A 26424-nucleotide genomic window follows, 5' to 3' on the forward strand; every position below is an offset into this window, starting at 1 on the left:
AAACACCCTGACTTTCTTACTTCGCTTGCTCCCTTCAAAGGTGTATACCAGCTGCATGGTCCTCCCCAGCAGGCACCCGGAGCTCCCTGAGCTGGGCCATCCCTGCCTTTAACCTTTGTGTTTCTGATGTGCAGGTGAACCCCTTCTTAGTGTTTCAGAAACTCTTTAGATGGTACCTCTTTCTTCAAAATGCATTGCTTCCACAAAGCCTCCTGGATTCCACGGAGAAAACGTGCTTGCCTCTGTTCTGTCTGGGCAAGAACCCCCCACAATTATTAAATTCACTCCCTACAATATTACATGTGATTTTAAAAGTCATTCATGTACATACAGTGTTTTTATTCAGCTGCCATATGTTCTATATAAATAGTCATGTTTATTTACAAAGGAGATAGCAGGAAAGATGTTTAATATTTGTGTGGTGTGTGTGTATTTGTCTTTGTGTGTGTGTAAAGCACCAAACATGATGTCCAACAATTTTTGTCATGAAACACATGCTCTTTCAGGATAATGTATGACAATCAAGTTGTCCTTTTATTTATTAAACTGACTTTTGAATCACTTTCTCTGTGTCAGACGACTCCACCAAGGGCTGGAGTTACAAATATGAATAAAAAAAGGTCCCTGGTGTCCTGGCTCATTGTGAGAGAAACAGACAACAGAAGTGAAGAAATAGGGTAGGTGAGACAGTCGCTGACGCTCAGTGGTGCTGGGCCATCGGGCTTCAGGAAGTAGGGAAGCAGGAAATGAACTACCAGGATCCATAATCTTCTCTCATTTTCCCATTTCACAGTTTCTTCTCTCTAACTGTGCCGTTTCTCTCTTTTTAAGGAGAAACATGACGAAAGGAGGCCAAGAATCAATGAACTCTCTAGAGTTGGCTGTGCCTCTGGAGTGGGGTGGGGTCCTGCTGTCATATAGATGCCTCAGCCAAGGTTAGGAGGGTGTACGATGCAGGAGGCACCCACAGGTAGCTCTCAGAGATGATCAAAGGGAAGAGGAAGTGGGGGGCAGGCAGAGGCGGTGGTTGTCATTTGAGTCACTTATGTTAACTGTCTATGCCCACTTCCAGGAAGCTCATTCCACTTCATTGACTGGGAAAGTGAGCAAAAACCTTGCTGGGTTTGGAGGAGAGACAGCCTCCTGCTGCTGTCCCCCAGGGAGCACTGGGGCAGGCAGCTAGAGAGGCTGCTGGCAGGTGTGGAGACGTGGGGCTGGCGCAAGGCCAGATCTTGTTGTTTTTTTGGATCCAGGAGGAAAAGTTTCTGCACAGAAATAACAGAGACTGGAGATGTGTGTGGGATTTTCTCCTATCCTGGATACGTCTCTGCCATAGTCCTGGTGCTCACTTTGGGAAGGAGGAGGTTAGTGTTCCATTGCCTCTCGCAGACCACTGTTACTCCTGGAAACTCACTTAAAGGTTCATTTCCATAACCAATTACAAGGCAAATGCTTTTCATAGGAATTCATCTTTCTGGGGCTGATTTTTCAGGTGGCAAATCCCTGAAGCTTTAGGAAAGCTGAGCTTGGGAAGGTTAGAGATGTGGAAATCAAGATACTACCTTAGCTGTTATTAGCTGGCATTTCTCTCAAAAGCTAGGACATATTTCACTTTGACTTCAGATGAAAAACTATGTTGGTGAGAATACTTGGGTACCAGATGAGAAAGTTAATCTTGTTTTAATATGGAAACACTGCCCTTTTCTCTGCCCATTCAAGAGCACCTCAGGCCACCCTAGACACGAGGCCGGCCTCTCCAGGAAGGATTTGCATGGGTCACTCTCTCCAGGGAGGGAAGTGGAAGCTGTGAGTTTTGAAAAATTGGGTTCTCCCTGGCCCAGGAGAAAGTGGATCAAAAAGAGAATTGCTGTTTCCTTCGCTGTTGTTTGGGTTGTCTAGATTTAAAGGGTCATGGAGGTGTTTCCTGCTGGACCATTAGAGGCAGTTTTGAGGAGAATAAAGAAAGTATACAAAGAAAGAACAGAGAAAATAGGGTTTCTGGGGAGAAAAGGCGGGGATTCTGGGGAGAAAAGTTGGAGTTAGTGGCAAGAGGGGCCGCTGTGCAAGAGGGCCCACGTGAGGGCCCCACTGGAGGACTATTTGGAAGAATTTTCTTGAGTTCCAGTCCTGCCAACCTTCCCATGTATCTACTATAATTTTCACTACACATTCTAGCTTTCTTTATTTTCTGTAACAACTTAATTCTGAGTCCCTAACCCACTGGGCTTCACACTCAATACCCTGTCCATTCTACGGGCATTTATCCAAGTTCCCATCTGCACCTGGAGGGCTTGAGAATACTAAGGCATGATGGTGGTGGCGGTGGCCAAGGCCCATCTGATCTCTAGTCATGTCCACGTAGGTGCCTGCCAAGACGGTCCCCCAACATGCAAATCAGAGAGACTTCTCCTCCAAGTCACTGGCCTTTTCTGGATGATTCCATGCTATTCTTGAGGATATAGGAATACCTCTGAGGTGGCCACTTCTTCTCTGCAGCAATCACAGCACAAAATCCTAGTCTCCAGGCCTCAGTGACATCTGTCCTTTTGCCTGTCCCTCCTTTCCCCACCATGAAACATTTTTTTTTTCTGATGTGGGAAAGTCCTCTTGTTCCCCAATCCTGCTTCTAAACACTGGGCTATGTCTAGTGCCTCTAGTACTACTATGAGCTTTAGGGTTTTGGGAGCCACAGTCAGGAAGAAGTCTGTCTGGCTGTCTGTCTGTCACTGTTCCTTAGCTTTCCATCCTCTTACATCCCTTCCAAATGGCAATGGCCTCCAAATGGACTTTCTGCTAGAAATGGACAATAGGCAAAAGAGAAAAATACATAGAAAAAATTAGTTAGAATTTAAAATATTATTCTGTACACACGTAAGTGGGAACCTCATGTCATCTGTCCAGAACTAAACCAGTTGGAACCTCCGGAATCAGAATCATCTGTGTGCTTGCTGAAAACACAGGTTCCTGCACCCTACCCGAAGCCTACTATGTCAGAATCTTTCCAGGCAATTCTAATGATTAAGAGTTGCTCAGTTCCAGCCTCAGCTGAACTGTCTACTGTGATTAATACGGGGTTGTGCTTGTTCTCAAGCTGCTTCAGAGCATTTTAAGTATGCATTCACATCATGCAGAGGTCTTGTTAAGTTGGGTGGTGGGACCTGAGATTCTGCATCTCTAATGAACTCTCAGGTGATGTTGCTGCTGCTGGTTGGAGAACCACATCTTAGGTGGCAAATGCTAGAGAGTCTGTTTTGATTTCTTATGCCTATCGGTGGGGCCATCTTGAGACTTCTCAAGTCCCTGGTGCCAGTGGTTTTCTTGCACTGGGGTTGGAGATTGCTGTACCCTTGTGGCTACTGTGCTGTGTTGACTACGTTCTACCTAGCAGTCCTCCAGACTCACCGTGCCTTCCTGCTTCCCCCTTCCCTCCCTTCACTCCACTACCCCTACTTTGCCTCAGGGGCAGCTCTAGTGCCATGGCCTGCTCCTTATTCTGTGGGTCTACTCTGACTGTAGATAAATAACTGCATATCTCTAGAGAATCATTAAATTTGCTAGTATGATAAAGTCCTTCTTCCTCCTAGGGGAAAAGGGGAAGTGAGACTTGAAATGAGAAAATAAAAGTGAGTCAGGAGTTTTTTTTTTTTTTCTCTTTAGGTCCCCCATCAGTGGGTGGACCCCGCATAATGGAATGGAATGGAAGATATTACAACTTCTTACACTGTCTTTGACTTTGAAAGCAGAACCGAGCCTATGGGAACTGAACTTGTGGGAACACCTTTCTATAGGTGGAGGGTAATGGGGAATCCCATACTTGCTTGCATGGCATGTGTTTATCCCTCAGGTCCTTGGGGAGATGTAGGGGTAAAGAGTTATAGAATATAAGAAGTGTTAAGATTATTTTCTCCAGCCACAGAGAACTTGTGATGTTCAAGCTAGCACAGATTTAACCCCTGTTAGTTAATAGTAAGAAAGCAGGTCTGAAGCAGAGGTCTGGGGAAAGACTGACCTCTGGTGCTCTTCAGATGTGCAGAATCACTGGTCGCATTGAAAGGTCTCATGGTTAGAGTGAAGCCAGCAGTAGTTAATGGACTGTAGTGACAACGGATCCAGAAAAAGACCCCTGATTGTACAGTTGCTGATGTGGCTCTGGACCAGAATAAGATCTCCTAGGCCTGGGAAGGTAACCACGATGTCACTGGCACTGAAGCCAGACGAACAAAGCCAGCACCTTTCAGAGCAGTGGCACCCAAAATAGCATCTGCAGAAAGCTCCATCAGCATCACCGGGGGAGATTTGATCGCAATGATTCCAGTTCCCACCATAGGGGGTCTGATTCAGCAGGGCCCAATGAATTATGTTTTTCAAGGTACTCTATGGGCAATTTAAAAATACTCAATGGGCAATTTTTTACTTTTCCAGGTGTGGGAAGCAATGCCTTACCATAATGATTTGCCAAAGTTGTAACAGAAAAATTCATTCACGAGGTAAATACTTATTACACAATTACTGTATGCCACGTATTATTCTAAGCCCTGGGCAAACAGTAGTGAATGAGGCTGACAAGGTCTTCATAGAACTACAAAATAGATAAAAATAAAGCATGACTTTTTCAAGAATGTTAAAGATTCAATGCTTGGCAGAAAATGTTATTTTTTGCTGAACCCCTGAAGCACCTCCGTCAGTTTCTGTGGTGCACAGTTTGAGAAGCACATTCTTGGAGGCCTGAGAAGCAGCTTGAAGCAATGAAACTAGCACAGACTTTTCCGTTTCCTCATTGATAAGGGGGGGACAATGGCATCTATCCCATTGTGAGTAACAAAAAAACTAAACACATAAATCATGGAGTACAGTGCTTGGTGTGCAGCTGGCTCTTGGTGCATTTTTGTTCTCTTTCCTTGCTCTTTGCTTGGGAGCAGGTTACTCCGCTTTGACATGGGGCAAGTTGGAGGAGAAAACAAAAACATATCTAGAAGTGTGTTGCAGGAGTCACTTGAGGCTCAGGTGGAATACGAGGGGCATGAAATGCAGAAGGCAAGGAAAGGCCCTACCACTGCCATAGCATAAGCAACCACAGATGGAAAAGGGTGCGGCTGCTCTGGCAGCTCCTCAAAAAGTTCAACGTAGAGTCCCCAGATGACTCAGCAATTCTACTGCTACGTGTATACCCAAGAGGACTGAAAACACGTGTTGACATAAAAACCTATAGACACAAACTCACAGCAACATTATTCATAACATCCAAAAACACAAATCTCTACCAACTGATGAATGGATAAACAAAATATGGTATACCTGTACAGTGGAATATTACTCAATCAGAAAAAGGAATGAAGTCCTGATACATGAAACAGCATGGATGAACCTCCAAAACATTTGCTAAGAAACAAGTCAGACACAGAAGACCACATATTGTATGATTCCATTTAGACAGAATTTGTCCAGAATAAGAAAACCTAGAGACATAGACATTAGATGTAGACATAGGTCTCCAGGGGCTGGGGGAAGGAAGAAATGGCAATGACTGCTAATGGGCAGGAAAATTCTTTTTGAGGTGATGAAAATATTCTGGAATTAAATAGTGGTGATAGCTGTACAACCTTGCAAATATACTGAAAGCCACTGAATTGTACACTTCTAAAGGGTGAATTTTATGGCATGCAGATTATATATTAATTTTAAAAAAGAATAAAATGAAGCAATCACAGGGAATGAAGCCAGCTCATGTTCTGTGGATCAGAACTAAGGAAATACTCAGAGCCTGTCACACCTTGGTTGGAACCCACAAGAGGTGGCAGGAAGGACATCCAATACAGTGGGGTTCAGATGATGAACCTGGTTGGGCTCAAGACTCTGCCTTTCTTTGCTGGGGCTTGCAGAAGTTACCAGTGCCTTGGTCAAGATGGATAGGCAATGAATAAAACTATACCTGTTATGCTTATAATCATTATTATATCCAGGCCCGTATGAATTGTTTACATGTGATCATATTTCAACCATAGTGATGGTTTGGTAAGTTTCAAATACTTCATTTCTTTTGTTTTTTTTCCAAGACTCAATTCTAGAAGCCCCATTTTGGTTGTTAGAAATACAGCTCCAGGTCCTTGTGCAGTGTAGGTTGGTGGGCTTGAGAACCAGACGTGCTCTGGACGTTACCCCGGACAACAAGCCCAAAGGCTTTGTTTGGGCAGAGCTTTGTGAATAAGTCTTCTAGGCTCCTGTCGGGTGGGTGAGAAAAGCATTTTCAGGAGAAGCAACTTGAAATTTATGTGCTGTGTGAAAATGTGTTATGGGGACAGAAGGTGTTTTTAAGCATGAAAAGTTTGGATCATTGATGGAAATAAAGGCCTGCCAGTGCATTGCAGTTCCACTTTCAGCCTCATCACTGCTTTCAGGTTTTCTCCTGCGAATGGTTCTGACAATGTGCCATTTTACCGAATGTGTCACTGTTGCTTCCGAGCTGTCACATATGCTCTGCTGCACATTTGGGATTACTGCATCAGCTTTTTAAAACTGATTGAAAAAAAATCTTTTGAAGTTTGCCTTTAGCATTTTGCAAGGAGGTTGCTCACCAGCTGTTTGTTTATACTCTCTTGTGATTGTTTTTGCACATTATCGATGAGTAGCATGCAATTACATCATTATAATGGCAAGTAGTAAACTGAATTCCCTGTAGGGTGTTTCTCAGGGAATAGATGTACTGCCTCTAGTCCTAGGGCCTTGAAGAAACTGCCTAGTTAGATAATCTAGTGGTTCCAGAGAGATGTGGGTCCTCCTCAACGCCTAGCCCTAGGGCTTCTAACAGCTCTTGGCAGGCTATTAGCCAGCAAATCCCAAAAGTTCCTGGGTCTCTGAGACTAAGGTTTGCTAAGAGTACCTATTTGAACCTTTTGATACCTGTATTTCTGACCCAAATGACTCATGACAACCTCCCTTCTGCTGGAATTGACACTGAATTAAAATAATCCCAATGATCTGGATATACTTAGAACCTCATTTGTCCACTCATTTTTTAAATGACAGCTTTATTTATGAGATATAATTATATATATTTATTTATGAATATATTATGAGATATAATTCACATATGATAAAGTCACTCTTAAAGTACAGATGTACCTCATTTCATTGCACTTTAAGGGTATTATGTTTTTTACAAATTGAAGGTTTGTGGCAACTAAATCTTGAAGCAAGTCAATTGGCTCCATTTTTCCAACATGTGCTCACTTTGTGTCTGTTTGTTACATTTCGGTAATTCTTGTAATATTTCAAATTTCTTCATTATTATTATATCTGTTATAGTGATCTGTGATCATGATCTTTGATGTTACTATAGTCATGGTTTTGGGGTGTCACAAACCAATAAATGTGTGTGTTCTGACTGTTCCACTGACTGGTCGTTCCCCATCCCTCCCCCTCTCCTTGGGTCTCTCTATTCTCTGAGACACAACAGTATTGAAATTAGGCCAATTCATAACCCTACGATGGCCTCTAAGTATTCAATGAAAGGAAGAGTCACATGTCTTTCACTTTAATTCAAAAATGATTAAGTTTAGTGAGGAAGATATGTCAAAAACCAAGAAAACAGGGGGCTGAGGCAGGAGGATTACTTGAGCCCAGGAGTTTGAAGTTGTAGTGAGCTATGATCAGGCCACTGCCCTCTATCCAGCCTGGGTGAGAGAGTGAGACTCTGTCTCTAAAAAAAAAAAAAAAAAAAAAAAAAAAAAGCTAGGCCTCTTATGCCTCTTATGCCAAACAGCCAAATTGTGAATGCAAAGAAAAAATTCTTGAAGGACATTAAAATTAAAAGTGCTACTCCAGTGAACATGTGAATGATAAGAAAGAGCAACAACGTTTTTGCTGATAACATTTGTATGGTCTGGATGGAAGATCAAACCAACCACAATATTCCCTTAAGCCTAAGCCTAATCCAGATCAAGGCCCTAACTCTCTTTAATTCTATGAAAGCTGAGAAAGGTGAGGAAGCTTCAGAAGAAATTAGCAGAGGGTTGGTTCATGAGGTTTAAGAAAAGAAGCCATTCCCATAAAACAAAAGTGCAAGGTGAAGCAGCAAGTGCGAATGTAGAAGCTGGAGCAAGTAATCCAAAATATCTAGGTAAGATAATTGATGAAGGTGACTACACTAAACAATAGATTTTTAATGTAGATGAAACAGCCTTCTGTTGGGAGAAGATGCCATCTAGGACTTAAATACCTAGGGAAGAGAAGTCACTGCCTGGCTCCAAAGCTTCAAAGAACAGGCTAGCTCTCTTGTTACGGGCTAATGCAGCTGGTGACTTTAAGTTGAAGCCAATGCTCATTTGCCATTCCAAAAATCCTAGTGCCCTTTAAGAATTATGCTAAATCTACTCTACCTGTGCTCCATAAATGGAACAAAGCCTGGAAGACAGAACACTTGTTTACAGCATGGTTACTGAATATTTTAAGCCCACTTGTTGAGACCTACTGCTCAGACAAAAATATTTGTTTCAACATATTATTGCTCATTGGCAATGTACCTGGTCATCCCAGAACTCTGATTGAGATGTACAAGGAGATTAGTGATTTTTCATGCCTGCTAACACAACATCTATTCTGCAGCCCAAGGATCAAGGAGTAATTTCGGCTTTCAAGTTTTATTATTTAAGAAATAGATTTCATAAGGCTATGGCTGCCATAGATAATGATTCCTCTGAGGATTTGGGCAAAGTAAATTCAAAATATTCTGGAAAGGATTCACCATTCTAGATGCCATTAAGAACATCCGTGACTCATGGGAGGAGGTCAAAATATCAGTATTTATGGGAGTCTGGAAGAAGTTGATGCCAATCCTCTTGGATAATAGCCTTCCTAATGTATGTGAGATAGCATTCATTCATTCATTCTTTTTTTAATTTCAGTTTATTATGGGGGTATAAATGTTTAGGTAATGTATATTGCCCTTGCCTCCTCCTCCCCCCCAGTCAGAGCTTCAAGTGTGTCCATCCCCCAGACGGTGCGCATCGCACTTACTATGTATGTATATACCCATCCCCTCATCCCCCCTCCCATCTGCCCGAAGCCTGATGAATGTTATTCCTGTATGTGCACTTTGGTGTTGATCAGAGAAACCAATTTGATGGTGAGTACATGTGGTGCTTATTTTTCCATTCTTGGGATACTTCACTTAGTAGAATGGGTTCCAGCTCTATCCAGGAAAATACAAGGGGTGCTATATCACCATTGTTTCTTATAGCTGAATAGTACTCTATGGTATACATATACCGCATTTTATTAATCCACTCATGGATTGATGGGCACTTGAGTTGTTTCCACATCTTTGCAATTGTGAATTGTGCTGCTATAAACATTCGGGTGCAGGTGTCTTTTTTTTATAGAATGTATTTTGTTCTTTTGGGTAGATGCCCAGTAATGGGATTGCTGGATCAAATGGTAGTTCTACTTGTATCTGTTAAGGTATCTCCATATTGCTTTCCACAGAGGTTGCATTAGTTTGCAGTCCCACCAGCAGTGTATGAATGTTCCTGTCTCTCCACATCCACACCAACATGTATTGTTTTGGGACTTTTTGATAAAGGCCATTCTCACTGGGGTTAAGTGATATCTCATTGTGGTTTTGATTTGCATTTCCCTGATGATTAGAGATGTTGAGCATTTTTTCATATGTTTGTTGGCCATTATTCTGTCTTCTTTTGAAAAATTTCTGTTCATGTCCTTTGCCCACTTTTTGATAGGGTTGTTTGATTTTTTCTTGCTGATTTTCCTGAGTTCTAAATAGATTCTAGTTATTAGCCCTTTATCAGATGTGTAGTGTGTGAATATATTCTCCCATTCTGTAGGTTGCCTGTTTGCTCTTGTGATAATTTCTTTGGCTGTGCAAAAGCTTTTTAATTTGATCAGGTTCCATTTATTCATTTTTGTTGTGCTGTGATTGCCTTTGGGGTCTTCTTCATAAATTCTTTGCCTAGGCCAATGTCTAGAAGAGTATTTCCAATGTTTTTCTCTAGAATTCTTATAGTTTCACTCCTTAGGTTTAAGTCTGTCATCCACTGTGAGTTGGCTTTTGTGAGAGGTAAAATGTGTGGATCCTGTTTCAGTCTTCTACATGTGGCTATCCAGTTCTCCTTGCACCATTTATTGAATAAGGATTCTTTTCCCCAGTGTATGTTTTTGTCCACTTTGTCAAAGATTAGATGGCTATATGAGGCTAGTTTTATATCTGGTTTCTCAGTTCTGTTCCATAAGTCTATGTCTCTGTTCTTGTGCCAGTACCATACTGTTTTAATTACTATAGCCTTGTAGTATAGTTTGAAGTCTGGTAAATTGATGCCTCTCATTTTATTCTTTTTGCCTAGGATTGCTTTTGCTATACGGGGTCTTCTCTGGTTCCATATGAAGTGTAAAATTATTTTTTCTATATCTGTGAAAAATGATTTTGGTATTTTAATAGGGATTGCATTGACTCTGTAGATTACTTTGGGTAGCATAGACATTTTAACAATGTTGATTCTGCTGACCCACTAGCATGGTACGGTTTTCATTCATTCATTCTTAATCGAAATCTGACACACTGTGCTAGGTAGGTAGGGAGGTGGGCTGTCAGTAAAGGAAAAAAGTGAATAAGATATTAGATATTGTCCTTGCTTCAATCTTATAATCCATTTAGAAAAGTAAGACCATAATTTGAACTCCAACGTTTATTAAGCAATTACCATGCGCCAAGCACTGTGCTAAGTGCTTAATGTATTTTCTCTCTTTTGGTCCTTTCAACAGCTCTTTGAGTTAGATACGATTGCAGCACCATCTTCCTTCCAGAGGAGAAAAGTAGAACATCTCAGTGATTTGCCAAGTGTCTCTAGGCCAGAGTTCAAAGCCTAGCTGAGTATCTCAACCTACGTTCTCTCTTTCAACAGAGGATGAGATTAGTCTGATCTTGTAGGGCTGAAGGAGCTGGGCTGGCTTTCACAGGACAGGGGTTGTCAGGGCCTACATCTGAGAGAGTAGTCATCTCTTGTAATACACTTTTACTCCACAATCTAAAGCTAGGGCTGGGTGTGATGGCTCATACCTGTAATCCTAGCACTCTGGGAGGCTGAGATAGGAGGATCACTTGAGCTCAGGAGTTCAAGACCAGCCTGAGCAAGAGTGAGACCCTGTTTCTACAAAAGAAAGAGAAAAAAAAAAAAAGAAAAGGAAGAAAGAAAGAAAAATTAGCCGGGCATGGTAGCACATGCCTATACTCCCAGCTACTCTGGAGGCTGAGGCAGGAGAATCACCTAAGCCCAGGAGTTTGAGGTGGCAGTGAGCTATGGTGATGTCGCTGCTCTCTAGCCAGGATGACAGAGTGAGACTGTCTCAAAAAAAAAAAAAAAAGAAAAAAAACCAACCAAAAACTGGGACCAAATTTGTTTTTAAGTAGGAAGGATAGAGAATTCACTGGACTCACTCCATCTTCTCCATTGCTACTTTTATGGAGGAGGGAAAAGGCCTTCAGGCCTCCAGCTTGTACCTTAACCAATGTCATATAGATACAAAGAGAGGTGGGAGACCAGGAGTAGAATGCTGGCCTGTTGAAAAGTGATTCTTGTTCATTCTAGGATTGTACTGTTTAATGCTTATACTGACTATATATTGTTAAATAAAAATAAAAACCGAGGCCAGGACTGACTTTTGCCTCTGAGCCAATGGGCCCATATCTAGCTCAGCAAAACTCATTAAGACCCATTTCCTGAAATACCCACTTAAACTATAAAGGAAGCTGAGCTTTTTTTCGTAGTCAGAATGACTCAGCACACTGCAGCCAATCAGCTATGGCCTAAGTAACCTGCTTGCCCTAAAAGGAAAAGATACTATAAAATAACCAATAAGAATTAAGCTCTGTGAGGGTCCTCTTTTACTCTTTGTAAACCTAACTCTAAACTTTATGAGAAGGGCACTCTTATCTTTCAGTTTTGAAGTTTTTATTAATATCAAGTTGAAAGAAATCAGAATACGTTACCTCAAAATATGTCTCTTTGACATAGAAATTATTTTAGAGCTAAAGGTAATTAAGAACAAGCAAGTGGAGGAAAAGCTCTATCTCCCCTCTTTTCTGCCTAAAGATAATATATAGATTTTCCTTTACTGGAGACAGCTCTAACTTATCAGTCCAGGGAAGGCACCGGAGGAACCTTTCCTCCAACATTTACCCTCCCACAGTTTCCCATGGTTCGAAGCCAAGAAATGCTTTCTTTTGTCCTATCACTTCCCCACAAATTTATTATTCTTTATTAAAGCTGCTATATAGGCCAGAGTTCTAAGCCACTGCTTTATGTTTCACTGAGGTTTCTTCCACATGATGTGTGTTGCATGCATTAATACACTTGTTTATTTTTCTCTTGTTAATCCATCTTTTGTTATAGGTGTCCCAGCTAAGAACTATGAGGGGTTGAGGAAAAAATTATTTTTTCTCCCTAATAAAATAAATCTCTCTGAATTTTCTTTTGACTATATGCATAGACAATAAATACGGTACATATATATGTATATATATTATCCCTATGAATATATGAATGTCTGAATTTTCTTTTGACTATATCTAGAAAAGAAATATATACAAATATATATTCTGACTGTGAACATATGAACATCTGAATTTTCTTTTGAATATATTTATTTTTTCCCCCTGTGAGCCATTTTTTTCCCTCCTGGCCAGCTCTCATAGAGGCACCCAGAGAGAAATCATAACAGGAATCCCATTTCCCTTCATCAGGATCAGCCTAGGGTTGGGACTGTGACCCAAATGCAGACGATAAGATGAAAGAGGACGTCTGTTGTGCACCTGGAAAGAACTTTTTTTCCTAAAGAAAAAATTAGAGCCTGTCAGGCAAAAAGCTTTTTTTCTTTATGTCTTCTACTTTCCTTCCTGAGGCACTAGTGTGATGATGTAGAGCTTGGAGTTGTGACAGGCTGTCTTGTTGTCACCAGGTGACAAGTCGAAGGACAAGACACTGAAAGGCTGTTGGGGAGAGGCTGTGTGCTTGGTGATGTCACTGAGCCCTGAACCAGTCCCAGAACTGCCAACCTCCAGACTTTTTTTTAGAGCAGTTTTCAAAATTGGGAGGAAGATGCAGAGATTTCCCTTACACTTCCTGCTCCCAGACATGCATGGTCTCCCCATTATCAACATCCCCAACCGGAGTGATTCATTTGTTACAATTGATGAACCTACATTCACGCATCACAATCATTCAAAGTCCACAGTTGATCTTAGGGATCACTCTTGGTGTTGTGCAGTTTATGGGTTTGGACAAATGTATAATGACATGTATCCACCATTACAGTGTCATACAGAGTAGTTTCACCACCTTAAAAATCCTCTGTGCTCTGCCTATTCATCCCTTTCTCCCCTGTAACCCTTGGCAACCACCAATCCTTTTACTTTCTCCATATTTTCTCCTTTTACAGAATGTCCACACTTTTTTATTGCAGATAAATAAAGGTCTACCATGCTTAAGCCACTGTTGGTCAGGTATTAATTCTATTACTTGCAGCCAAATACATCCTGACCGAATTACTTCCCAACTGGATTTTAAGTTCCTTGAGTCAGGAATACTGTATTTAAATTTTTTTTATATTTCTCATAATGCCATGGGAGATTTTCTTGCATAGGGTAGGTACAAATTTCTTGAATTAATAAGTGAATGAATAGCAGAATAAGTAATAGCAATCCAAAATACTGTGTCTCCCAAAATATGGATCAGCTTGGCTGTGGATTGGCTGGGGTATCCTGTAGTCAGAGCCCACATTACAAAGGACTCAAAGAGTCTTCGAGTTGGAATGGACCACACAGCTCTGGATCCCTGGGCCAACTCTCTCATTTTACAAATGAGGAAATAGAGAGGCAGTGCTTAATTAATGCTTGTTAGTGACAAATATAGTGCTAGGTCACCCTGGTCCCATTCTAGTAATCATTCCATTATATTAATATTGTGCTTACTTATCTTGGCTTTTGGGCCCAACTCAGGCTCCCCCATCCCAGAATAGCTCCAGGCTCCCCACATTAGTGCTGCAATGATTTGTTTTCTTGGCCCACTTGAGGATCTAGCCAACATTCGGGACTTTGAACTAGCGGCAAAGGCCAGCAAACGTCCTGTGTAGGAGGGGTTGTGCAAATATTATGATCATCTGGGGAAGAAACTGGGGACTCTAGCAGGAGTTGTAGTTTTAGAGCAGCAGGCTTGACCAAAACGGCAGTGAGAGGCATGCGGAAGGCAGACCCTCCCATTTATCTGTGGATCCTCCAAGTTCAGGCCACCTCAGAGAGGCCCCCTATGGACAGTTGCCTGTATTGCAGCCAGATTCAGATCCAGTCCTATTCTACAAGGTAGGTTTTTAGGACTACTGTGAAGGTCAGTTTTCTGTGTCAACTTGGTCAAACACGAGTCTAGATGTTGCTGTGAAGGTATTTTTCAGGTGTGATTAACAGTGAAATCAGTAGACTCTGAGTAAAGCAGATTACCCTCCATAATGTGGGTGGGCCTCATCCAATCAGTTGAAAGCCTTAAGAGAAAAGACTGAGATTCTTCAAGGAAAAGAGAATTCTGCTGCAGACAGCCTTGAGCTTGAGCTGCAGCATCAACTCTTCCCTGGGTCTCCAGTCTGCAGGCCTGCCCTGCAAACTTTGGACCTGCCAACACCCACAATTACGTGAGCCAATTTCTTAAAATCTCTCTCCCTCCCGACAAACAAACACACACACACAGACACACACACACACCCTATATCATATTGGTTCTGTTTTGTTTAGAGAACCCTAACTAATACAACTACCCTGAAGTCCAAAGATGTACAGCCATCGTATTACTTATCAGTTGGTGTGAGGATAGATATTTACAGTTGGTAGGGGTGGCTTAGCTCTCAGGCTCAGTCTCATTGAGGACAAGGCTACAGGAAAAACCAACAGCAGGCACAGAAGGAAGCACAATGCACATCGACAGCCCTGTTTGGACAGTATGGAATCTTTACAGCAGCCTCTTTAAGGAAAGAGCCTTTTAAAAATGGTGTTCTCTTTCCCCATTGCAGCTTTGCTGTCTATTCATCCTCTGCTGCTGTTTGCTTTTCTCACTTTCGTGAGGAATTTGCAAAACAGCAGCCTCCCCTGACCACCCCCTAGACTTGCTCATAGGGAGAGAGTCAAGGAAATGATGACATGCTTTGAGAATTAATGGTCCATCTCTGTTCTATCCCAGAGGTAATCACTGAGCCAGCTGTACAGGAGGCATCAGGGGAGGTGCTTTAAGGATGCACAGAGGCCTGGCTTAAAGCTGTGAAAAATTGATGTTACTGGGAGGAGAGAACTGCAGAGCGGCAGCTGCAGGGAGAACTAGTAGGAGAGGGGATGGGGCTGAAGGAGGGGCAGAAGGTAGGGATGACAGGCCTGTGCCCCCTTTTAAGCAACTTGATTACCTTGAAAACCATGAGAGAGGACAAAGGAGCTGCAGAGAGGGATGTTCCTGATAGGCAGTTTCTCTCCAGGAACTCTGCACCATGCACTTTCTTTTTGATGACAGAGGTAGTTAAAGACCTATTATCTATGTGACTATCATGGACACCAGATGAATAAAAATGACACCGATCACCTTCCCACCTTGTTGTGAGCATCTATGGAGGTGATGCATCGAAGCACTTGAAGCTACACCAACATCCATTTTACTATTACCTTTGGTACCTAGAGAATATAACTCTGATAGCTGGGTTGCTTTATGAACTTTTTTTATATATATGTAAAGTTTAGCACTTTAAAAAATTATCACCTATCTGATGATTGCCATTGAATTTCCCTGAATTATAAATTTTGAAAAATTAGTAGTGGTACCTGTTGGCATGATTTTCAAATAAGAAGGGCAGGATGAGGGAGCATCTGCAGGTGAGTTTTGTGGATGGAGAGGTATGTGGTGTTTTTGAGTCTCTGTGAGAAGCATAGCAGGCCCCCTTGTTCCTCATTCCTCCACTAAGTCAGAGCTTCCATATAATACATAAAAACTGGGTTGTAGTATATTTTTAGATATTATTCTAGGGTAACTGGAATGATGAATAACTGTTCTGTGACATGTCATCTTGAAGAATACTATTGCCTTTCTTTTCATTTAGAGTTCACAGGAATTCTGTGATGGGAAAATTACTTTTATTAACTCAGCTGAAGCACTGACAGCCCAGAAGCTGTGCTTCTCAGTCAGGGACTCTTTTGCCCCCAGGGAACATTTGGCAGTATTTGGAGACATTTTTTGGTTGCCACAATTGGGGCAGGGGTGTCACTGACATCCAGTGGGTACAGGCCAAGGATGCTGCTAAATACCCCACAATGCACAGCAGAGTCCCCAACTGCAAAGAATTATCTGACTCCAAGTACAGTACTGTCGAGGTTGAGGAACCCTGCCCAGGAGCCAGTCATCCATCCTCCAAACTGACCTCTCTTCCCAATCCTTGTGGGGAACATGAGCTTAAAGTATAATTATCAAACAAACATCCCTGGATTCTTTCTTTCTGCTGCATTTTTGGACCCTTTTCTCTTTTCTCTGAGACAACCTCATTAGAAGAAGCTACATGTCCTTTCAACATAATAAGAAAAAACATTCCTGTTTAGATTTTGATATTGTCTTAGTCCGTTTATTGTCTCTGTAACAGAATACCTGAGGCTGAGTAATTTGTAAAGAAAACAATGTTTATTTGGCTTATGATTGTGATGGCTGGGAAGTTCAAGATTGGGCATCTGCATCTGGTAAGGGCCTCAGGCTGCTTCCAATCACAGAAGGTGGAGGGGAACCAGTGTGTGCAGAGATCACATGGCAAGAGAGGAAGCAGGGTGGGGGGAAGGTACTGGACTCTCTTTAACAACCAGCTCTAGCAGGAACTAATGAAGGACACACTTACCCCCAAAGGAGGGCATTAATCTATTGTGATGGATCCCACTCCCATGACCCAAACACCTCCCACTAGGCCCAACACCACCACAGTGGGGATCCAATTTCAACACGAGTTTTGGTGGGCGCAAATAAACCATCTCCAAACCACAGCCGATACTTTCAATCCTTATTTCTTTTTCACCCTTTGCTTTGTTTTACCACCAAACCAGCAAATGAGCGTGCACAGATGGTCCACAGGATCAAGATCACACCAGGGTGTGAGCAGCCAGGCCTTCTAGGTCCTTCCCTTTGTCCTCACAGAGACCTGCTTGAGGACCCTGCAGGCCTGTTGCAAGGAGAAATCCACTGGATTGGGGCTTCCTTTTATATCTTTTTAAGGCACTTGAACTTTGATGACTTGAAAGTTAACCTAAAGCAAATGGCAGGAGACATTCAGCTTTTGTTTGAGGGTCCTCTGGGTGAAGGAATGCCTTCTTCATCAAAATTGTCTAGTCTCAGAAATTAAGGTGCCTGTAAGGGGTCATAACAGGAGGAAGATTGGTAAATTATATAGCTTAAAATGTCTTTTTTTTACATTGTTCAGGGCTTGGTATACTCCTCAAGGCCTCAAGGCCTTGCTTATCTATATATTCTCCAGAGCTGGGACTAGGGTAAGAGAAATGAGGTGCCTAGTGGACTAAATTTAAGGAGTAAGGAGGCACTGGCTCTCAGAGTGCTGCAAGTTCAGGGTCAGTGTGAGCACCAACCTGAGGGTGTCCTGGGTGCCTCTGCTGCTTTCCCCAAGTCTTCGCCCTGAGGCTTTCCAACTTTCAGGAGGGGACAGAGCTGCCTTATGGCATTGGAAAGGACACAGAAGGGCACAAATGCTTAGAACACATTCCCAGGCTCACGAGTGATCTTCAATCTCCTTAGTCCAGCTTTGGAGGTAAACTCTAATGAAGTCTCTTTGTCTCAAATTCTTTCCTCCAGCTCTGACCCAGCTTATTTGTGGACCAGAATTATTCCACTTGTTCCATAGGCTGTCTGTATTATCTTTCTATTTCCAAATTGTTTACTCCTCTTTCTATCTCTCCAAGCGGTATCTATCTTTTGACTTCCTGAATCCCTATGGTTCCCAGTTTTCTCCTTTTCAAGGCACTTGCCAATGTTGTCATCCTTTTTCCCCCTTTGCACTTATTAATTTCCAACTTACTATTTGTGGTAGGCTGAATAATGATCCACATCCTAATCCCTGGAACCTGTGGATTTTACCTTAGATAGCAAAAGGGACTTTGCAGATGTGATTAGGTTAAGAATCTTGAGATGGAGAGGTTATCCTGAATTACCTAGATGGGCCCCAAATATAATCACAAGTGTCCTTACAAGAGGGAGACAGAGGGAGATTTGACCACGAAAGAAGGAGAAGTGACACAGACGTAAAAGGTTGGAGTAATTCAAGAAAGGGGCTGTGAACCAGGGAAAGTGAGTAGCCTCCAGATGTTAAGAAGGACAAGGAAATTGATTAGAGTCTCTAGAAGGAACCAGCCTTGCCAATATCTTGACTTTAGCCCAGTGAAACTGACTTCAGATTTCTGGCCTCTGGAACTGTAAGGCAAGAAATTTATGTTATTTTAAGATACCAAGTTGGTGGTCATATGTTACACCAGCAATAGGAATCTAATATACTATCCTTATGTTATAGTAAGTAGTGTGTGTGCTTTTCTAGACTATATACTCCAGGGAGGAGTCAGCATAACCTGGGGTTAAGAGTATGGGCTCTGGAGCAATCAGACTTGGGTTCAAATCATGGCTGACCCCTGTAGTAGACATTTGGCTACCCAGGCTTTTGAACTTTCTTCCTGTATGAGACAGAATGTTGCCTTCCTACTGCTCATTCTCCATTTTCCATTACTAACAGCATTCTAATTTTGTACAGGGTAATAAATGTGACCATCTTAAAAATAATCATATTTCACAGTCTCCCTTGAAGCCAAAAGCAGTCACTAACATAGTTCTTGCCAAGTAGTTATTCCTCGGAGGGACTTCAGAGGAAGCTCTTTAAAAGGGGATTGATTTGACTGGTAAGGTACCTTTGTCCTTTGACTTATCCTTTCTTCACAGAATGCCGCATGCCAGGGGTGGTGGGGTGGAAAGGAAGACATACGTTGGGTCCCTAATGAAATCATGAAGATAGCCTTCCAGCCCTGTGCTGCATGCCTCCAGGCTTCTTGCTTTTTGAGAAGAATAAGCCCCTTATTTGGTCAAGCTATTGTTTTTTCTGTGTTCTCTGTTACGTTAACCCTTTAATTCATTACTTATTCTACTCTTGTGGAACTTACCCATTTCTATTTTTGATTCTAGTATTCTACTACATTGCACATGTATCTATCAACAGCAGATTCTAAACTCCTTGAAGGAGACAAGAACACAGCCTCTGGATTCCAGTAGATACGTTATATTAGTTAGAGTAAGTGGTGCTAGGTCCTACAAGAAATAAAACTCAAATTGTTTGTGGCCTCACACATAGAAGCTTATTTCTCACTCATGTGAAGTCCTTTCTAGTATATACTGTCATTTATGGCCCTAGGCTCCTATTTTTTCATGGTTCTTTGCTGCCTAATCTGACTGATAAACTCAGAGAGATGTAGTTACTTATTAGATTGAGCTATAAGAAACTGATGACATTTGAACACAGAAACTGCCTACAAAATGGCGGTTTCACATGGTTCCACCTAATTTTACACATGTGATTTTGAGTAAGGAAATCTCTAAATCCATTTCCTCAGCTGTAAATTGGGATACTAATACTCCCTTCCTCTGAAGAGGTTATAAAGGTCAAATATGAGGATGTATGCAAAGGACTTAGCACAGAGTCTGACACATAGTAAGTGAATCAAAAGACTAGCTATCCTTTTATCCAGGGCCTAGCACAGAGTCTCTGGCACATACTAGCTATTCTTTATCTTTTTTTTTTTTTTTAAAGAAAATTGAGATATAATTCACCCTTTTAAAGTGTACAATTCAGTGGTTTTTAGTATATTCACAAAGTTGTATAGCTATCATCACCAATTCCAGAACATTTTCGTCACCGCATTAAGAAACCTCATACCCATTAGCAGTCACTTTACTTTTTGAATGAATCATCTTTGTTTCGAAATGGCTGGGACAGTACCTTGCTCATAGTACTCTCAATATTTATTGATTTTATTGGCATTTCCTGTAAGGTTAAAGAAACATTTCTTGTTGATTCAACAACAATTGACAGCCTAATTTAATATGTATGTGTGTAAGTACACACACACACACACACACACACACACACCCTACAGACATTGCACATTTAAACTCAGGGAATCAGATTTTCCACATCAAAATGATGAACAGGCAAAAATAACAACAATAATATTGTTGATAACAATCTTGGTTGTGCACTTAAAATGATACAAGGGAGCTATTGTGATGTTGTGAGGCTGTGGGATCACCACCTCTGAGAGAGAATTCCTGAGGGAGATGGGAAGGAAGAGTTCCAGTCTCCACGTTCTTCTCACGTGCAATCACGTTCTCCCCTCCCTGTCGGCAGTCACGGCAGTCACGGCAGCTCCTGTAGCTGAAAGAGAAGAAACTGAACCAGTTTAGGAGGGTGCCTCGAAAGCTCCTCTGTTGCATCTTTTGAGTTCAGACCTTTTTATAAATAGCACTCTTTTGGACACACACAAAGAAGGGCAAGTCAGAATGAAAATAGCCTAGTTCTTCTTCTTAGCTAAGAATGCCTACTTTCTGCACCTGTCAGGTTGAACAGGATGTGTCACTGGGGGTCTTTGCTTGGTTCTGTTCAGAGCCACAGCTGTAAAAGCGGATGCATTTTTGCTTATTTTACATTCCTAAAGAAAGGTCATCCTGGAAGACAATCCAATTTGGTATTTATGTTGCTCTGCATGGTTGATGGTTTCGAAAGATTAATATTTATTTTGGGAACGGTTCATTGCTCTTATCTTCGAAACAGCCCAGTTCTCTTTTGCACCTGCTGTGGCTACAAGAGCACTGTTTCGGCTTGGTCCTTTATTAAAGTGTGAGCTGCTGTCAATTCAGAAAGAGCAAGAAATACTGTGCCTTGCATTGAAATATTTCCATTATTTTAACTCCCAATGCCTGAGAATGAACAGATACAAGCAACATTTAAATATAGATGTGACCAATCCAATGGCAAAACATTTTAAAAATAAATAATCAAAATAAAACTTACCAAACAAAGAAATAAACGTGGAAATAAAAATGGTCTCAAGTGGGTCTAGCCAACTGGTTACACAGTTGTCTGGGAACTCAGGGAATATTTAGCCTGACCTCTGATGGGAACAGGAAATTGAGACCTGGAGAGGTAAAATCACTTGCCCTAGCCTTCTTATGGTCAATATCACTGTTCGTTTCTGGACTCAGCTCTTTAGCATCCTTTCTATCCCGCTATACATCTTCCATGTATCAATTCTCCAAGAGACTGCATAATGCAGTTTGGGCATCTATAACTCTTAGTTTGGATTCTGCCAGTTTACTACTTCTACTTGGCTCATGAAGTCTAGAGCAGCCTTGACTAGGAATCACGTAGCAACAAAACTTTTCCTTGAAAGCATGGTATATGAATTATGCCTGGTATTTGAGGAGCAAACAACTGGGATCAAACTCCAGCCCTGCTATTTACCAGCTGTGTGATGCTCATGTTTTAGTGTCCCAGGACTGCTATAACAAATTACCACAAACTCCATGGCTTTTCTCTTACAGTTCTGGAGGCCAGAAATCCAAAATCAAGATATTGGAAGGTTCATGCTCCCTCTGAAGGCCTTAGGGAAGGATCCTTCCTTGCCTCTTCCTAGCTTCTGGTGGCTGCCAGCAATGTTGGTGTTCCTTGGCTTTTAGATGCATCATTCCAATCTCTACCTCTGTCCTCACATCGCCTCCTTCTCCTGCCTCTGTATCCAAGTCTCCTTTTCCTTTCTTTTATAAAGATACTGCACTGTATTTCCTTTCTCTTATAAGGATACCAACATATCTACCAGTTGACTAGAACCACTTGGTACCATTTTTATTTCCATTGTATTTGAAGCCCACCCTAATTTAGACTGACCTCATCATTATGTGAGTACATCTGCAAAGGTCCTATTTCGGACTGTGGTCACATTCACAGGTCCTGGGGGCTAGGACTTGAGCTTATCTTTTTGGAGGATTCAATTCAACCCATTAACTTAGGTAACTCCCTTCACTAGTCTGTCTACAGTTTCTTCATTTGTGTAACAGGATAAAATACCTCTCTCCCAGATTGATGTGAACACTCAATGAGATAATAATGTTTATAATGTGCCTGGCATATAGTAGGTGCTCTATAGACGATGCTAGCTCCTCCCTCAGACTTCTTTGTTCCTGGAGTCAAGCTCAGTGACTTGCACATAGTAGGTATTAGGTAAGTTTGTCAGTGGATTGATTTTCTAGATCAGAGGGGTTAATGCCCAGTGGACACGGCACCAGAGAGCCCAAAGAAGGCCTGGCTATGCATTCTTTAAGAGTCTCTTCACAAGCGAGACTCTACTGGTCCCTCTTGGAGGATGTAACCAGTAAGTACTGTTGAGATGTACTTACTGGTTCCGTCAGCTTTCTCCTTAAACCGCAATGGATGGCTTCCTTTCTGCACATCTGGGGTTCTGCTTGGATTTAGCAGCAAGTCTCCGATATTAGCTATGGGAAAGAAACTGCCACTTTCTATGTGGAATTAACACAAAGACATTTACACTATTGACTTAGGGCTCCTAACTGGGCTTTATAAGTGAGGCCCTGATCAGAATACTGAAAAATTAATAAAAATGGTCTAAAGAAATGTGAATTTGTATAAATTGTTTAAAATGGGCAAGTTTTATTAGAAAACTATCCTGGAGAAGAACTGCTCAAATTTGTAGAAGAAATATCTCATATTAAAAAAAGATCTGGGTCTTTGGAGCAAAGAAATCAGTAATCTGAGAATATATTTTAGTAGAACCTAATGTGGTAGGGTGTCTCTAGAAGTTTCTACAAAGGCAAATTTTGAGCAAGGGCTAAAAACAGGAAGAACAGAAAACTAAGCCAGCAGAGTATAAGAAAGGAGGATTGTTGAGGAATTTGCTTAATAATTACAACAGTTGAAGTTCTTTTAGAGAATTAATAAAAAAATTTTGGAGAGAAATTATTTATGAAATTAGCCTTTTAATTAGGGTGAGGAAAATGATTCATACATATTTTTCATCAAAAATAATTAAAACAGGGATGATGTTGCTGATTTTTTTACCTTGCTATGTCCGTGTGTGTGTAGGTCCACGTGGTCCTTGTTTGGTGCTATGTCCCAGATTGGCTTAGTCAGATGTACTTCTGCATGAGTTTCCACATTCAGCATTGTCACTTTCAGGGATATAAAGTCTACTATAGGCCAGGAACTGCCATGAAAGAACAAACTAACTATTGACATCTAGGCCTTGACAATCCAGCAGAAGTCACCGAGGGACAAGGATGTTCACATAAGATATTACTAAAAAGTAGACCTTTTTAAAAACAGAGACACCAGAATCTATATGCCTGTCTTAGTTTGTTAAATCATAGTTAAATTTTTGAAACTGGAAAGTGATAAGCTGACTTTTTGGACAACACACGCATTAACTGAAGATACAATGATGTGAAAAGACCAATAGTGTGGAAAGTTCAGAATGTGATAAATGTGCAATCTTGACCTTGGGCTCTTGGTTTCTCTGACGGTTCAGAGATGAATATCCTACCTATCTATCCTGAATTCTACTATTCTGGAGGTGTCACCAAATTAAATTATTTCGATTTCTCAATGCAGGTATCACTCAGCTCTGTGGTCTCTGGCCAAGTGGCTTTGCAGGGCTGTTGGCAGATTGAGTTGTTGTTCCAGAAGAGACCATGACAATATTTGATCGTCTGTTTGGTTACTATACCTAGCCCATTGGCTGTTGGGCTAATGCTGTGCTTCTTGCTACGGGTGTGGTGGTCAACAAGCCAGGATAGCACTGGGCCCTAGCTAAGAGGGTAGTACTGGGATTGGATTTTTCATACTGATTGCATTGACGACCAGCATAGCAACATAGTATGCATGTTACATATTGGACACTCAAAAAAAGTTTACCTAAATAACGTGACACGGAAATGGACTGTCCTTTGTAGTAATCACCTTGGGACATTACATATTTGTTCAAACAGTGATCCCACATTTGTGCTCAACATTTTTTTTGAATTGTTATGAGGGACAATTAGTAATCCATACAAGGATATCATTTTAATATTTTCCTTAATTTTTTTTTTTTTTTTGAGACAGAGTCTCACTCTGTTGCCCAGGCTAGAGTGAGTGCCGTGACGTCAGCCTAGCTCACAGCAACCTCAAACTCCTGGGCTCAAGGGATCCTCCTGTCTCAGCCTCCCGAGTAGCTGGGACTACAGGCATGCGCCACCATGCCTGGCTAATTTTTTCTATATATATTTTTAGCTGTCCATATAATTTCTTTCTATTTTTAGTAGAGGTGGGGTCTCGCTCTTGCTCAGGCTGGTCTCGAACTCCTGAGCTCAAACGATCTGCCCACCTCGGCCTCCCAGAGTGCTAGGATTACAGGCGTGAGCCACCGCGCCCGGCCCATATTTTCCTTAATTTTTATAAGATATTTATAATTTATTTTGATTCACCTTTCATTATACTTTATATCACCGTAATGCATATTCTCTCTCTTTCTTGGCTTTGTTTGGTTTTTGCTTGTTTGTAACCAACTCTACTTTCTTATACTTTTCAATGACGTGATGATGACGACGATAACATACTGATGGCAAACATCCATCCTGTATTAAGTGGTTAACCTCCATTTTTTAATTCCTCTTTTTAAAAAGATATTTGAAATGCAACTTTATTCTGATTCTAAACAACAAGGAATGGGAATGACAGTAACAAACATTTCACCACTGAATATTGTGATATGACTCTAGCAGTCTTACACAATATTTGAAACTCAGGAAGGAAACAATTGCATTCCAAAACAGCTTGTGAAACATCACTTGACGGGTGAATTTGAGAAGTTTGTGGCCACCTTGGGTGTTGAGGTCCATCTCCTTGTGTTCCACAACCACAGAGGGCCTATGAAGTTCAGCGTATGGGACATGACTGGCCACAAAAAATTTGGTGAGCTGAGAAATGGCTATTATATCTAAGCGTAGTATGCCATTATAATGTTTAATGTATAAATAACATTGAGAGTTACAGAATGTGCCTAAGCGACATAGAGATCTGGTACGAGTATATGAAAACATCCTTATCATGTTGTGTGGCAACAAAGTGGACGTTAGGATAGAAAAAAGAAGGCAAAATCTGTTGTCTTCCATGAAAAGAAGAATCTTTAGTACTATGATGTTTTTGCCAAAAGTAGCTACAACTTTGAAAAGTCCTTCCTCTGGCTTGCTGGAAAACTCACTGGAGACCCTAACTTGGAGTCTGTAGCCATGCCTGCTCTTGCCCCACCACAGGTTGTCCTGGACCTAGCTTTGGCAGCCCAATATAAACATGATTTAGAATTTGCTCTCCCCGATAAAGATGATTACCTGTGAGAAAATGAAGCTGGAGTCCAGCGTCAGCAGTCTAGTTTTACAGGTGATTGTCCTGTGATGTTAGTGGTGGAGTGTGTTTGCCACTTTGTGAGATCTCTAAGCAGAATATGCACTTCATCTTTGGGATGCTGACGGAGATGAATGGGCCTTGCAGTGAATGTGGCAGTTAAGAATATAATTTTATAAATGTCTTAATTACTCATATAACTGATCATGGAGCTTAGAAATTTTTTTGCTCTTTACAAATAGAAATTGACCTCAAAAGCAAAAGATTTCTTGTCACTAGGAACATATAAAAAGACAATGCTGGAGACAGATCTGAGTCTGACTCTTGTCTCCTTGTTTTGGCTGCCTGACAATAAACCTTTCTCTCTGCAGAAACCTGGTGTTTGGCTTTCCCTTGCACATGGGCAAACAAATCCAGTTTGGTTCCATTACAAAATGGCACCCCAGATGGGCCTAAATTAAAGTCCCTTCTGAACTTTTTTTGCCCATGTCTCACTGGCCCCGTGTGAGGAATTGGCTCTAATAGCGGGTCTGAGCAGCTGCCCGGACGTTTGACTGACTCGGCAATTCAATCCTGGCTCCTGCATCCCCAGCACAGCGCTGCTGACCTCAGGTGATTTTGCTTCCATTTTTGCAGCAGAGAAAAGTTTGGATTTTGGAAGACATCTTTTACTCTTTTTTTTGGTGAGTAACGTTAGTACAAGTGACTGACCCTCTCAACTCCTTTCTTGTTGACTTCTAGGAGGTGGTGGCAGAGGGTGGGGAGGGGTTGTTGGGGGATTTCACCTTTGGTTGAAAAGAGAATGAGGGGGTGCCCTCACAGAGGTACTCTTGACTAGGAACTTGGTACTTGGATGTGTGTGCCTATCTATTAAGTGTCGCTGGTTCTGTTTGTTTGCATGTTTGCGTTCTGATCTGG

The 26424-nt window shown here is 41.5% G+C and overlaps 1 pseudogene; it reads left to right on the forward strand.

Moving 5' to 3' along the window:
• Window positions 1-15889: 15889 nt before the first annotated feature.
• Window positions 15890-25499, forward strand: LOC138398008 (GTP-binding nuclear protein Ran-like; annotated as a pseudogene).
• Window positions 25500-26424: the final 925 nt, after the last annotated feature.

This window comes from Eulemur rufifrons, chromosome 17, assembly GCF_041146395.1.
Source record: "Eulemur rufifrons isolate Redbay chromosome 17, OSU_ERuf_1, whole genome shotgun sequence".
In the NCBI taxonomy this organism is placed as follows: Eukaryota; Metazoa; Chordata; class Mammalia; order Primates; family Lemuridae; genus Eulemur; species Eulemur rufifrons.